Source organism: Lepidothrix coronata, unplaced genomic scaffold (genome assembly GCF_001604755.1).
Source record: "Lepidothrix coronata isolate B3197 unplaced genomic scaffold, Lepidothrix_coronata-1.0 Scaffold41, whole genome shotgun sequence".
In the NCBI taxonomy this organism is placed as follows: domain Eukaryota; kingdom Metazoa; phylum Chordata; class Aves; order Passeriformes; family Pipridae; genus Lepidothrix; species Lepidothrix coronata.
Window position 1 is genome coordinate 5,658,339 of NW_016690221.1, and position 16,172 is coordinate 5,674,510.

Consider the following 16,172-nt stretch of genomic DNA (forward strand, 5'->3'; position numbering starts at 1 on the left):
GCCATCTGCTAACTGAAAGCTCTGCTGCCTGCTGGGTCCCATAAAGACTTTTATTTATTGCATTACACATGGCAACATCTGCCACAGAATTCAGCTCAGCTCAGCTTCCTAATTAAACAAACAAACACTACATCTCCAGTACACGATTGGGTCTAACTGTTATTTATAAAACGTGAGATAGGTATTTAAAAAGATATACATTGTCTATTCCAGACGAACAAATACCCCTCCCAGTTTGGGGTGACGGGAGGGACTGTTAAAACAAGCTTAGGATTCTCAAGTAATCTATTTCACAATCATGAAGGAACCAGAAGTTACTGCGTTTGTTGTTGTTTTGATCTTATAGTATTCTTTAAATTATTCAATTTACAACAATGAGAAAGATCAGATTATTCCAAATCCCTATTAGCTCCTCTCCTGGGTACTGTCTGTCTGTAAAAGCAGGAGAGAACACAAATCTGACTTTGTGCTTGATTTCAGAGAAGAAAGTAGGGCTTGATTAAGAGAGAGACCTGTTCTGAGCGATATTGCACTGTTCAGCCATCACAAAAGGCACCATGAATGTACTGCCCAAGTCCATTTCAAACTTTACTGCAATAGGAGAAATCACTGAACAACTATCACTGGCTATGCACCTACATCAAGGCTCTCCCATCTGCACTAATCACCTGCAGTTAAATCAGAGACAAACTGGATGAAATCCAGGCCAAATGAATTCAGTAGGAATGTCACAAGTTCATGTTTTCTAAAGTCAATCCTAAACAAAAATTTGAATTTTACTTAAACTTTAACCCTTCTTTGACCAATCTCTATTCTTTTAACCCATCTCCTATTTTAAACATTAAAGGAAAGGGGTCTACAATTCCAGTTCTCAAAAGAAAATTTACTTTCTCCGGTTTAACTTTCAAAAATCAAAGGGACAATATAGCTGAACTATAGTTACATCTTCCAGATTGCCAGTCTTTTATCTGGGTTCTCATTTACTGCATTCAGTGGGAGAAAATAAAAAGGACAAAGGGAGAGCAAAAAAACAACTTTCTGTGAGGGGAAAAGAAAAAAGAAAACCTCTTGTTGACTCTATTCTTTAAAATACACATATCTAGATTTCAATTTTAACCAACTCCAATTGCCCCTATTACCTGTGTCACACCAAGGCAGTCCTTTCATTCTTTTTAAAACTTGGACTCGTTCCTCCTTTAACCAAGAATCAGAAATCATTTAATTTGCACCACAATGATAGGTGTGTGCTGGCTGCCAACACCCCCAGTCCCTTGAGGCAGACAGTCATCCTAGTCAAGAAGGAAAAAAATTGTTTTATTTATAAAAGCAACATTTGATTTTTCAGTTAAAGCCATCAAGAAAGAAAATAATTGCTGTATTTATGAAAGTAACATTGATTTTTCAGTTAAAATCATTGCCTTTACAATGTTTTTTCAAAACCGCCGATACCCTGGGGATTTTTCATCCCTACATTTGGTGTTGGGGGTGGTGGCCACTCTCCCACCCTTCTGCCAGGTCAGGATGGGGGGGATCTCCAGCCATCACCCAACAGTGCAGCTCCCTTGGGGGACCAATTCAAGGCAACAGCTTCTCTCTGTCATGCCACGATAGGCACCTCTACAGCCACATTACTGCCACAGAAATTAATCAGTACAACATAGCACAGGATGACAAATCATCTGCTATTAAAAAGCTCCAGACCCTGAGCTATTCAGGAGTGACTTAGGCTCCCTGCCTACCTCAACCTTTCAGCATTGGAGAAACTCCCTATATAGGAATATAGAGATTTATTGTACAATTCCTTTGCCACAACACAAATAAGACAAGATCATAATAAGCAACTTATCAGCTCCATGATCCATAGCACCCATATATGTAGCATTTATAAAAGTTTTTTGATCTCCAAGCCTGGAAAAACTGGCAGCACTACATGTTCAGATTGAACAAGACATGCTACAGGATATGTTGGACAGAACTGCTTTTATCTAATTTTGGAGTGTAACATTTGGATATTTACAAGCTTGAGGAAATTTTAAATCTTCTTCAGTATCACTGATACCTGCACAATGAATTATTTATGACTGAATCATCACAACCAGATGACCCTCCAACAATACGTGATCTCTATTCTCTTTCTTCTCCAGCTCAAATATTAAGTCTGACATCGCTTTTCTGAAGACCCTGTAGTTTGGCAGAAAAGGAAATGGCAATAAAGAGAAGCCTAATTACTTGCACATAAAGAGATGAACACATCCACCAGGTGTTGTCAGCACCAACAAAGATTGGGTTCAAAGAACGAGAAGTTGCCCCTTGACAATAACAATTCCCACCTGCCTCTTGAGCTTACAGGCACAGGGGATACCTTCCCAGGTAGCCTTTTTAATTTAAAATGGCACTTCCCTATTTACCCTGTCCTGTTCTGGCCTTAGCCCTTGTTTTAAGGGAATTCCATAATTTCATGCCATTCAGGTGTCTGCTTTCAGTGAGAGACCCTCCTGCCCCATTCCCCAGGCACTGAGCTGCCCACACTGCCAGCATGTCAGGCAGCAAGTCTTGCACAGCAGCTCTCATAGCAAAGCCCTCAGTTTGCACCATTAGTTTCCTTTGTTAGCATGGGACTCTTTGGGAAGTGGGGAGATGACAGAAGAGACTCCCAATGAGCCCCTTCTTCCTGCCCCAGGCAGGTGCATTTATCAGTCTGTGCACATCTGGAGGCTCTGCACTCTGAGCCAGCCAAATTGATGCTGGAGTAACTCGAGGCAGGGAAATGCCTGTAAGTTTGCTCCATTATACTGCCTCGCGCTTGGAGGCAGGGAGCCTGTCTTTCCAGCATTGCAGGAATACAGGTAAGTCTTCAGAGGCAGTTCACCTCTGAATTCATTCACCCATTGTAGCAGAGGGCTCCTTATTTTCCATGGCTTCAGGACACAAAAATACTCTGCACTTCAGGTTCAGCCTTTTTTTTTCACTTTTCATATCTACACATGACAAATATGGACAACCTTTCTTATAATTACATCCATGCAAACAAACAGGTTAGCAATCCTGTTCTGTCCATGAACATGCTTCTCTCCCTGATGAAAAGCTGTCTCAAGAACACCTGGACAAAAGCAGGTACCTTACAACATGGCACTTCTCCCTGTCAACTGTCACTGTGCTCTTCAGTATTCCAGTTCAAATACTACTAATGCCATACATAATTGTCTTGATCTAGCACTCAGGTATTAAATATTAAATCTCATAGAACTGGGGTTTCTCAACACCCCACACTTTGTACATGAGCAGGAGATTTCAAACACTTAGGGGGTGTTAATGGAATTTGACAATTTGCATCATCAAAAATGTATCCAATCCTCAGAAGAATCCCAAGAAGAGGTTGTGACAGCTCATACTGGTGCCCATAGAGACTGCCTCAACCAGGAGAGGAAATTATCTCAAGGCCTTGCCAATCAGACATGCATTTCACCATGGGAATTACTGCTTCTGGGTGACATGAGCTGTACAGCAGCATTTGTCAAACTGACAGGCTTCCACTTCTGCCTGCTTGCTTTTTCTGTGCACGTTCCAGCTGCGGCTCCTGCAGCCGTCAAGTTTAGCTGAACTGAATCCCAGCCTTCATGCAAGAATCAGAAGATTTTACCACTGACACAGCGAATCCTTCTTTATGCCACATGATTCCTTGGGCTCCTGAGTCAGTTCCCAATTCAACCAGGAGCATATCCCTGATGTTTCCTAACTCTGTTAAATGGAACAGTTCATTTCTCTTCAGAACTGCTGTGGTTTAACCTCAGCCGATAACTAAGCCTCACACATCTACTCGCTCACTCACTCTCCAGTGGGATGGGGGTGAGAACTGGAAGAAAAAAAGTGAGAAAACTCATGTGTTGAGCTAAAGGCAGTTTAATAGCTAAAGCAAAAGCTGCACACACAAGCAAAGCAGAATAAGGAGTTCGTTCACCACTGCCCATGGGCAGGCAGATGTTCAGCCATCCCAGGAAAGCAGGGCTCCATCACAGTAACAGTGACTTGGGAAGACAAATGCCATCACTCCAAATGTGTGTGCCCCCCTTCTTGTCCTTTGTCCTCCAGCTTTATACACTGAGCATGATACTTTATGGTCTGGAATATCCCTTAGGTCAGCTGGGGTCAGCTGTGTCCCCTCCCAGCTCCTTGTGCACCCTCGGCCTCCTCACTGATGGGGTGGTTTGAGGAGCAAAAAAGGCCTTGATGCTGTGTAAGTGCTGCTCAGCAATAACAAAAACAACTTTGTACTATCGATTTGTGTTTCCAGCACAAATCCAAAACACAGCCCCATACCAGCTACTGGGAAGAAAATTAACTCTATCCCAGCCAAAATCAGCACGAGCATCATTGCTGTGACGTGTCCTGTTGACAAGATTATCCTCTCTTCATAGAAAACCATTCCAAGAAGGACAAGCACAATTGATCCTAATTATCTCCCACACAAAGCATGAAAGCTAAGGAGCTGGTCAAGGGTACAAAATTCTCTTCCAGTCTGACATTTCAGCTTATGCACTTTAAAGCCAGTGGCTCCTGAAGACTGGGCAACAGTAAAAGCAAAAAAAAAAAAAAGAAAAAAAGAATTTAAAAGTAGAATTCATATTAAAAAGAGCTTAAACATTAGCAGAATGTGTCTATTTGTCACCTGCATTATTACCAGTATACCATGTCAACAGTGGCCCTTTTTTTTTTAAAAGCAACGTGTCTGCCAGTAGGTATCTTACTGTCTACAGCATAACACTCAGTGATGATCCAATGCCATTTGGTGTGCAAACTAAGAATACATAATACTATAATTATCAACCAACGCTCAACAACTGTGTTGGTAGCTGGTAAATCCATAAATACCATTGGATATGCTATTAACTGATAGTAATACAATATATAATATCATCATATCTGGTCCAGATAAATACTTATTAACTGCTTGTCTGAAATCACACCAACTTCTCACCCTCCTCGCTGAGGCTTTTTAGGTGCAACATCCACTCAGAACTACTCTGTGCCACGCAGGAATCTGGAAGAGATAGTGGAAAGGCTCAAATCCACACACCCATTAATAGAATAATTCAGACCTGCTCATGTGTTGCTTTTTCTAACAAAGCCCAACAAAACTTACTGAAAACAAGTAAATTCCATCCCTAGAGTTAAAATAAAATTTGCTCTTGATGAAAGAGTGACCAGTGACTAAAGGGTGTCATTGTCTGCTTGTTTTTATAGGGATTTCTGTGTAGCTCTACAGAATCCTAGTCATTGCACAAAAAATGTTCTCCATTTAATAGATTCTTATTGTCTGGGGGGGGGAAGGGGGACAGTTACATTCAGTAGAACTTTTCCACAGAAATCCCCTCAGCTGTAGCTCTACTAAATTCCTTTTAGTTCCAATAACTGAACTCAATTCCCAAACCCTCCTCTGACACAAGGAGCTCTAACTCTGTAACATTCTGCACTTTTCATCCAAGGTTTTCCTTGAAAGCACTGACCTAGGTTTTTCTTGCCAATATACTAAAGAGCAGTGAAAATAAAAGAAACAATCCTTCAAAAAACATACTGAAGGTAACTTTTGGGACTTTCATTTCTGAAGTCATATGGAACATGACTCTGAAAAATGACAAGTGAAACTTCAGTCTAATTGAAGAGAAAATTGGCAAGAGTAACAAAGTTCTCCCCGAAATGGCTGATTCAGTATGCATGGAAAAGCTAGACAAACATCACACGATCTCCCTGGATCCTCTAGACATAAACAATGCAATTAAAAGGAAACATTTACTTCCACTCTTGATGGTATTACCTGAGGGATAGCAGATGCCAGATAGTTCAGTGTTTATTAGAAGCAAGTTTGGCAACTGGAACTGGCTCAACTCTCTCACATTTTTGTGATTTTATAACACCATATGGTCACTACAGATCTCTCTGACTATCTTCTGCTTTAAGTTCAGCTGTTTCACAGAACATTTGAACTGAAGTTAAGCATATTGAAGATATAATGATAAGCAACAAAGATATTTCGGGGGGGAGCTTTAAAATTGCTAAGAACTGCAGATTGCTATTTGAATGACTTAGTATTTGTTAGTACAGTGCTTAGTACCTTTGGTCTTTGGGGTCTGCCAACCAGATCAGGTGTATACTGAGCCACCATCCTCACAAGACCACAATAAGGCTGCTGGGTCACCCTGAGCATGACCCTGAGAGCCTGATGAACCCCCTGAAACATGGTGACAACACCACGGCTGCTGACAGATTGGAAGACAAGCACATAGCACATCATATTTTAAGCTTTATAGAACTTAACAGCATCCTGTGCTGGCTTCAGAAGTGAACAGCAGACTAATGTGTTTGGTGTCACTCACCTTGGTTAAAAGTACTTGCATTCTGCTAAAGCTTGTGAAGATGAAGGAAAGGCAGTAATAGGAGGGTATCATAATTCTACACTGACATCACTTGCATCAGTTTTGTACCCCACATTCTGCTACACAATGCAAACTAATCCAGTCTTTCCATACCTCTGCCTTCCTGCACCATTCCCCTCTCAGGAGCTGGGACAGTGCTAAAGAGTCTTTCTGTTCCAGCAACAAATAAGGGAAAAGCTGCAAATGGGCTCTAACAGTCTTACACCAGTCTTACTGGTGCAACAAAGCACCAGTACAAAGCTGCTGCAGATGTGGGTCAACATCTCCACCCAGGAGGCTGGTGAAGGAGTGCCACACTCCAGAGGAGTGAGGCAGAAAGGGTATTCACACTATGTCTGAAGCCACTGTTACATAGTTGTGTAAAGTCCTCCAGGGACAGATGAGTCGACTCAATGTGGGAACTGGGAATTTAACAAGCCATTCTGCCCCCACCTCTTCTCCCAAACACATCCCTCAAGTTCCCTTTGACCACAGCTCTTTATAATTTAGTTATATTGTGATTCTTCTTAATGCTGAAATATTTTGAAATCGGAGTCATGAAAGGTTGCAGGCTGCTGCTCATTTACAGCTCATCCTACAATTCCTAAGGTAGCAAAAAAAAAAAAATGCCTTATGAGGAAGGCAGCAGCCATGGAAGACCTGCTGCTCCACAGAATATGATGAAATTGGTACGGCACTTCTTAGACCTTTCCCCAAACCACTTCCAGTTCCTGAAGTTCGGAAGTTTGTCACTATTCATGCCAAAGCAGCTACTACAGTTATTTGAGTTTACTGTGTGGAGTACTGCTCCTAGAACAGCCTCTGTTGGAGTGCTCAAGTTCAGCTGTTGTTCATCTCGAAATGAGAGACTTCCTAACCCTGCTGTCAACCTGGGCCCTGCCACCCTCCTTGACTGTTAGACACCAGAGGAGTGACAACTACTGTAACACAGAAGGGCTGCTCTTTCAGGATTTTTCTGCAACTAAAGTGTAATTATCTTCCCTTTCTCTTTTTGTTTTAAAACAGATTTCCATACTGATTTTATGGACTAGGTTTTGGTTTTTGTTTCCACTTAAGAACTATTTATTCTAACTCTATCCCTGTAAACAAGCACCTCTTTGCACCAGGGAAAACCATCCATCTAAAGTTAGCTCAGTCTTTGCAAGTACTTAAACAAATATCCAGAACTCAGTTTCTAGCAGCAGTAAATGGCCTCAGCCACCCACAGGCAGAAATCAGCCTGACCTCTGCTGACAGCATTTACATTCACTATTCCAGTTACCACTTCCAGTGAAATTACCCAGGTGCTTATGTTTAAAGATTGGCCTGTTCACAGTGGAGCCAGGCTCCTAAAACTACATGTGAGCACTGATGTTGGCAAGAGGGCAGGCAACTCAAGTCATGGTCCATTGGCATGTTAGGCATCAGTCAAATGCCACTGACTTCCCAGGGAACTGAGGGCAACTAGAGCTCCAGCTAATGAAGTCCCACATTTACTGCATTATCAACAAAATGTATTTTCTAAAACTGCATGGCAGAAGCATCAGTATGGCACAGCAATCTGTTTTGTTAACAACTTATTTAACTGTAAACTTTATTGATGATCTCTACAGCAAGGCAAAGTATTCACAATTTCTTGCTCCTCCATGGCAGAGAGCAGAAATTGATAAATCATATAAAACAGAAAACCCCAAGACAGTATTTAAAGCCTGCTCTTATTTTAGCTTCACAGACTTAAACGAGTTCAGGCTTGACACTATGGCAATGCAATAGGTCTGGGCCTCATTAATTTTTAATCAACCTTTATCCACCATAGCTTTTGAAACGAACTGTTACTAATGACTAGTCATATGTCAGTCTAATGAATGGGATGCAGACTTCCATTAAAATAATGAAATTAGCTTATTTGGACTTTTGTTCCAGTTCCATGGCACACAGCCCCAGGTAATTACAGTTAGCACTATTTGCCCATATTAAAGTCTGTTTATTTACTTAAGGTCTTTAGTGAGGACATGCCAATTTAGCTCATGTCAGCTGTTTTTTTTATGGGTCTAAGAGTACTTGTCTTATTAACAAAGAGATAAATACATGCAGACAGTGCAAAGTGCTAAAGCATCAATTATGTACAGATGGAACATTGTGAAAAAAACAGAATAAGCACACAATCCCTAACCTTATAAACACATCCCAGTGTTTTCCTGTGGCAGCAGCAATTACTTTTGGGAAACAGAACAAGGTCTGAAAGGCATCTTTGCTGTGTATAATTTGGCCCCTTCCAGCAACATTTATCCTTTAGAATTCCAAGTACAGGCTAAAATAAACTAAACTAAATTTTCAAATATTGTTGTGCTCTAGAGTGCCCAAGTCATGACATATTGTGATGATCTTGTTTTTAAAAGTGTATCACTTTGGCTGCACTTACAGGTCATGTTGAGGAAAGGCCCTTCAGACTAACTTGCAATGAAAAGCTGTTATCAACATGTTATTACGTAAAAATGTGTTACAACATCAGTAATGTTGTGAGCAGATCATATTCAACCTTCACAGCATGTTCTTCCCAAGTTACTTCAGCAAGTCCCTACATCTCAGCCACAGAGAACACGTGAAAGTGATGCAGATCAGCCCTCTAGAGACGACTTTTGGAGCAGCTGGAGGCCTTGGTGTGAGCATGCCACTGTGCACAGGAGATCATACTGCTAACAGGGGACCTCCTAAAGAGCAGTCTCTGTTTTATAAGACTAAAAATAATCTGCAATAAACAACCTCAAGTGCCAAACCAAGATTTGTTAAGGGAAGAACTATTTAACAACCACCACTAAATCTATCTGGCAAACGAATACAAGTCTCTGTTGACTCAGAGAATGCATTGTAGCAATTTTTATAGTTTTAACATTTTTTAGGTTTTCAGTGAACTGTTCTGACCTGCCCCAAGGCTTAAAGTACAGTTGTCCTACAGGACAACTCTTCAGAGAGACAGACATCACTCCTGCTTGGCCCCTCACAGCCTGTGTCAGGGAGGAAACAAGGCAAGAATCAAACCCTCTGCAGACACAGGTTGAAATGTTTCCCAATCACACTGCTCAGAGGCAGAGCTAGGAAAAGCCATGGCAGAGCTAGGAAAAGCCATGGCTTCTTTTTCCTGGCATGGTAGGAAGAGGTGTAACTCTTTCTATCAGACCCAAAATATTTCACCTGAAATATAAAAGTAGACAAACCAGGAATTTTACAGAAGACATCTTTCTCAAAGAACACTGACAGGACCTAAACCCAAGCTTTTCCAGTACTTTTTTCCCCTCAAAGTACAGATAGTATTGACCTAGATCCTCCCCCAGTACCAGGTTCAACTCTGCACTGTGAAAGCCCAGGGAAGATAAGGTTGCCAGTTTGGGGTGACAATTTGTTTCTCCCTGCTTTGACTGATAGACCTTCACCTTTACTTGGCCACATATTCCAGAAGTCTCCAAAAGATCTCGTCTCACTGCTAATTGAAAAGTACACAGCTTTCTACCAATCTTCACAAGGTGAGGAGAAAAAAAAAAAATCTTTCCTTTTCAGATGTTTATGAATTATGTGCCTGCAACAAATTGTGTTCACAAACAAAAATTCATCTTCATTTATACAGAAATTCCAAGTTTCTGAATTCAATTTCCAGTGTCAAAGTGAACATAGACACAATATTAATATCTGTGAAACAAACATTTCTTTTTTTTTTTTTTGCTCAGGCACATTCAGCCAACCTGTGAGCAGACAGATCTAGAGCAAATACAAGCCAGGACAGAGCTCGTGATGTGACGGGATTTAGCAGCAAAGACTCCCAATTCCTTCAGCTGACAGCTGTAACTGATGCCACATTTCACAAGTCACCAGAGAAATTGAGGGCAAGTGCTACGTCCAGTTATAGTTACCATGTCAGAGCTGACATCCAATGCTGGATTCTCCCGGCTCAAAGCCTGACACTTCCAACTGACAGTGCAAATGCCATGTTTAAAACCTATAAAACCCTACAGTCAAAGGGACATCCTGTGCTGACAGAGGACTGCAGAATGCAGGAGAGTTCAAAGAGCTGCCTTCCTCTCCTGTTCAAAGCACGTGAGCCTCGATGACCATTTGACTAATATAACTCACTGTTGATAAAGTTGAGGAGTTGGTTTTTTGCCCTCAACCTCCAGACTACGTAAGCGTTAAAATAACATGTGAAAAGTTGGAACAAAGAGGAAAAATTTATCAAGTCTGTTTTCCCCTCTATTATTATCTTCCTTCTGAAAAATAAAAGCATTGACTTTACCAGATCCACTTTCTGGGAGAGTCAGGCACAAAAACAGGCGAGTTCGTGTTACTGTTTTGTCCCTCTCACCGCAAGCCAGAGAACACATTGATCTCAGCTAAGTTGATTTAGCTCAGTTTCCAGTCTTTCTCCTTTTATATTACATTAGGTCCTGATCCATCTTTCTAATTACCTTTGGCAATTAACTGAGGTGGCTAATTCAGGAGCTTAATTGCTCTGTTACTCATGTAATCAATGTAGACAAACCATTGCATTAGCACACCAGGTAACTCCAGTATAATAGTTAAAACTTCCATGGTTTAATTCAAGCCTTAGAGCTCTACAGTCCCTACTAGGAATAAGTCCAAGTGACTTCCCCATATCAATGCAAGAAAAGCTCAGCATAGCAAAGAACCAAGCTCAGATACCCAGGGACCTACACCATCACTTCTGCCAAAAATTAGTTCCCTTTCACCAAGGCCCTTTACAGAGGGGCAGACAAGTGATTCCCGATCAATTCCTGAGAGGATTCCCGTGCTGCACTATGTCACAGAGGGTGTTCCTGTAGCTGAGCTCTCACCTGATGCTGCAGGGAAGACTTAGAAACAGACAATCAGGTCTCCAAGAGGTCAGTTCCCAGCTTTCATTAAGTAAAAATGAGCTTCAACTCTGAAGCACGAGTTTTTTTTATTTCTTTCTGAGACTTTGGTAGATTAAATAGTCCTGTTATGTAGATTCCCAGTCCTACCCTGACTTTTCAGTTAATCCTCATAGCAAGGAGTCCTGTGACGTGGATGAGAATTAATTCCTTTTGCCATGTCAGAATATCTTGAACACCTGGAAAAAGGTATTCAATAACATTTAAATGTTCTAATTTTAAAAACCCACCGTGAATCAGTTATCCATTACCTTGTCAATTATCAAAGGAATTAGCTTTTCAAATTTCTCTTTATGTAACCATTCCCTCTTCCCCAAACCTGCCCCAGTTCTGCAACAAATTCAGAGACAGACAGACAACTGCAGCTCACTGTGTATTGACAGGGCTCACCCAAGCTCTGTACCAGCTTCCCAGCTGGATCATCATTTGTCACGTCCCTCAAGCATGGGAGAACTGCACTTTTTTATTGCAGCTGCACACAGAGTGGTCCACAGTGACACCTCAGTTTCTCTGCTGGACTAATACAAGTTATTTGTATCTCAAAATAGTGTATTTAGTAATTTAATTTTTCCTCTGGTGTATATAGCAACAGTTGCATTAAGCAAAATCTATCACTTTTCACTGTTAAAAGTCCCACTTACTGAAATCCTCAATTCAAATTAATTCCCAATTAAAAAATTAAGGAGTTGCAATTTGCAAGAATTGCTGTATTTTCAAAATAGCATAAAACTTGTAAACAATGATGACTGCCAAAACAAATAGCTAAAATATAGGATTTAGGAAACGTATTTTCAAATTTTTATGAGATCTTCTGTAGAATATGCTAGCAGTTGGAGTTATAAAAAACTAAGATGAAATATGAAGAATATTTCCTTTCTTCTGGCAATGTATAAATTGCCTGTATTTAGAATTACTGCCATAAATTTTCAGCACTGTCAAACAAGCCTGTACTGTTAACAGCATTCAGTGATTACTGTGAAGAGTAAGACTTATTTATAACACAGTAAAAATACGTAAGAAAAATGAATTTTTAAATGGCATTAAGCTGTATTCTGCAGCTATCTAAAAAAAAATAAATTCGTAATTTTCCTTGAAAGTTATTTGTAACATGTGCATTTTGCTAACTCAGATCTAGAGACCTACATGTGCTCATCTAAAGTCAGCAAGATGACTGAAAAAGGGCTTCACACCAAGCTCAAGCATCCTAAATCCTGGACTCAAACATCTTTGAAGTACCAATGCTGCCCCCAGATCAAGGAGGATTAGCAGGCACAATGGTTTCTGTGGAGGATTTCCCAGATGTGCCTGTACTGTGAACCCTCCCACACCCAGCTGGGGCACCACTGCTCTCCACCCACATCCTGCACAAAGGGTCGGGTGCAGGCTGACCTGGATACAGCAGGGCAGGACCATTAAAAATTGAGGGAACTCCTCACCAGACAACAATGAAGCGTGTGCTCAAGTGTTTACAGAATTGCAAAATAAAATACATTAAGCTTTTCACTTCAAAGCAAAAGTAGATGCACACTGCAAGTAGTCCTGCAGTCTTCTCATGACACTCAAATTTGCTGTTCTAATGGCTGCTGCTGACACATCCAGGCACGCGTCCTCATGTCCACACACACAGTGCTTCCAAGCTAAACCTGTATGATCTCCCTGTGCCTGTGGGCAGCAGGCTGGGCCCTCAGCTCCTGTGTTCTCCCTCCCGTCCTACAGCTGCTATGTGAGACTATCAAGTTTTACCTGTTGGCAGGTACTGGGCTTTAGCAGTCCCAGGTGTAGTATTAGTTTTCTGTTAAGCACTGTGATCCCAGAGGTAGGAATGGAAACAGTGCCTGCATAAACACACAAGCACATCTGTGTATATTTAACCTCTTTCTGCCTTTGTTGTACAAGTAATTTCTTTTTTTTAATGGACAGTGACAGAACACTAAAATAAACTGCAAACTCAACATATTTTATAGCCATATTCTATGTTTTGCAACTCTTCCTGGATGCAGCTACTTCAGAGCTAGCTTATTTCTCTGCAGCATTTTGTTTTATCGTTCTGTCACTAAGGAAAAACATCACCAGGAACATCCTTCCATATTACAACCAATAGGATTTTACAGACATTAAGTGACCTTACACAGATATCAACTAAGTAAGCTTCAGCATTTAATTCAGCCAGTGTGATGAACAGGTACAACTGCAGATTGCCTCAACGATTCTACAGAAAGATAATTTGTGTCAAAAGTAGCTTCATTTTAATTTTTTTAACGTAGAGCCCAATAATACATTCAGGTATGTCCTTGCTCTGTATTTACATGGTGACCCATGTTTTAGGAGCTTCATCAGAGCAGTAAGGTCAGTGTAGGTGCACAGACACTTGTGGGTGCAGTGCCCTGCCTATCCCACACTGCACCTCCCCACTGAAACAGGGCCACTGGAGGACAATCCACAGCACTGCTCTCAGTTTGCAGGGCTGGGGCAGGAAGCCTCCCCTGAGATTTCTGCCTCACCTTTCTTGACAGCACCAACTCCCCAAACGCAAACCATAAATTTCCTTAACGGGTTGCAGATGTCATCCCCGTATTTGCTCAGTCTTCCAGAAGTTCCTGGCAATGGAGTCAGCATTATTTTTATTGCTGCAACAAATAACAATGAATTTTCATTGTTCCAAGATTCTGCTTGCAACTGCTCCAGGCGTGCAGGGAGGTGGGTGTTCCACAGACAGCCATCCTAAAGCTCTCAGCTTTTCTCAGCTGCTGTCAGCCCAGTCAGTAATTTCCAAGAGATATTAGAATATTCATAGCCACTTCCAAACAGATTAGGCATAGGCAGTAAATCATATGAGATTAACTTGGCAAAACATTTTTATCCTTTCATGTGCAGCTGTTCAAATTTCTGTAGCAAAGGAGATTGTTTCATTCAGCTCTAATATTTGGATTTACCTTTGCAACACAGAAGTGTGGAAGGTATGAAGAGAGATCAAGAACTGAGGTTTTACCCAATATGCAAAGACAGCCTTTTTTTTTATCCCTGAAGCACACAGACATGCCTGCAATATGGACATCCTCCCTGAAAAAGCAATAGGAAACTTTCCCACCAGTTCTGCGATAAGAACAGATCAATGAACACAAGGTTAACAGCAAGAAGCAGTAGCAAGAAACAAAAAAGTGCCCTTATAGCCTTTTTTTCCCCCTTTTAAAATCTCCAACAATTAAAAAATGAAAGGCATATGATAAGTAGGAATGGACTCCACCTGCCATATAGACACCAAACAGCAAATAGCAAACACACTTAAGACTTGGATTCTTCAGATATTTACTCACCTGAGTTAAACTGAAGTAAATTCAACTGGGATTCAAATTCAAATTTTTGTGATGCTTTTTTTTCCTAAATTGAATAGGGATTCACTTTTCTAGCTGTTTTTAAAGTTAAATACAGTCTTCTGTGGACATGTGATGCCAACTCTGCAGCTGTAGTGACTTGCACTGCTGTGCTACAATGCAAGGCAATGAATATCATATTAGACACCAACTGCAACACGGAAAAATTTTGCTCATTTATCATCCTAGGCTTCCCATTGTACCCAACATAAAATGTACATGAATCTCCAATAACACATCTCATGACTGAGATTAACAAAATAAAATTAACTCTGCTACAGCAGCTCTGGTAATGACCTTCGACCAGACTGCCTGCTGCTCTACATGTACTGGCTGCACACTGCAGTGCTGGCAAAATGCACTTGCTGACAAGCTTCTGAAATGTGAATATTCTTGCACAAACCAAAAATCAATCTTCATGAGAGTTTACAAGGGTAATTCCCACCCTTCACACCCTTAATAGTGCGATGGGAGTAATGAACAGATATTAAGGCAACAAAAGACCAGATGGCAACTCACTTGGAAGAAAACAAAATATACTTTCAGTTTAGCCACCTCAGTTCTCCTCAAACTTTCTGTATTCATGCATTCAGCAGTCTGTTTGAAGGTGTGCCATGTATTCCATAGTTTATTTCCGGATACTCAGATACCTTATAATCCTTTAGAGCAGACTAACCACGCTCCTGAAGAACCATATTGTTTCATGGTAACATAGGAAAGCATCATCCTAAAGATCACGAACTCTTCAGCAGGAGTTTTTCTATTGACTTCAAATATAATTTGGGTCAGGCCCAACAGGTGAATAGGATCAAATTGCCAAGATTTCTCTCAAATAAAATAATTTCTTATCCTACCATCTTTCCTCCAAGTTCTCTTCCTACCTGTCACTGTCATCCAGCAGCTATCAGGACTGAAACACGTTAGCAAACTCCTCTTCCTTGACAGAGCCAAACCCATAAAAGGAGTACTTAAATGCTAAGCCAAAGCTGAATCACAGTAAGTCATTAGAAGATACCATATTCCAAGTGCAAAAGTGTGCACAAAGGTTGGAAAGCTTCTGGCTTTTTCTCTACAGAAAAGGCAAGCTCATCATTTGTTGCCGCACCTTTCAGGGCAGCGAAACCAATACTCTGGAGCTCCTGGTTTGCTTCCTCAAAAATAATTACCCAGCTTTGCGAGCACAAACAAGATTTGTAGCAGGGAACTGAGCAGCTCTTGAAACCGCTCCGATCCAGAGCAGGAGCCAAAGACTACCAGGGTTAATGAACTTGAATTTTGAATCAAGCCACCATAAAACACAGCCAAAGAGCAACCAACCTGTCTTGTAATGTCTCTGTCCAAACAAATTAATATTGTTCTTGTCACACACTACATGAGACCAAGGCCACTTCTTTGTCTCTCCTGGGACAGGCCGAGCATCACAGGCCCAGTTCCCCCCCGACAGGGACAGGGGTTTGGAGGTTTGGGCA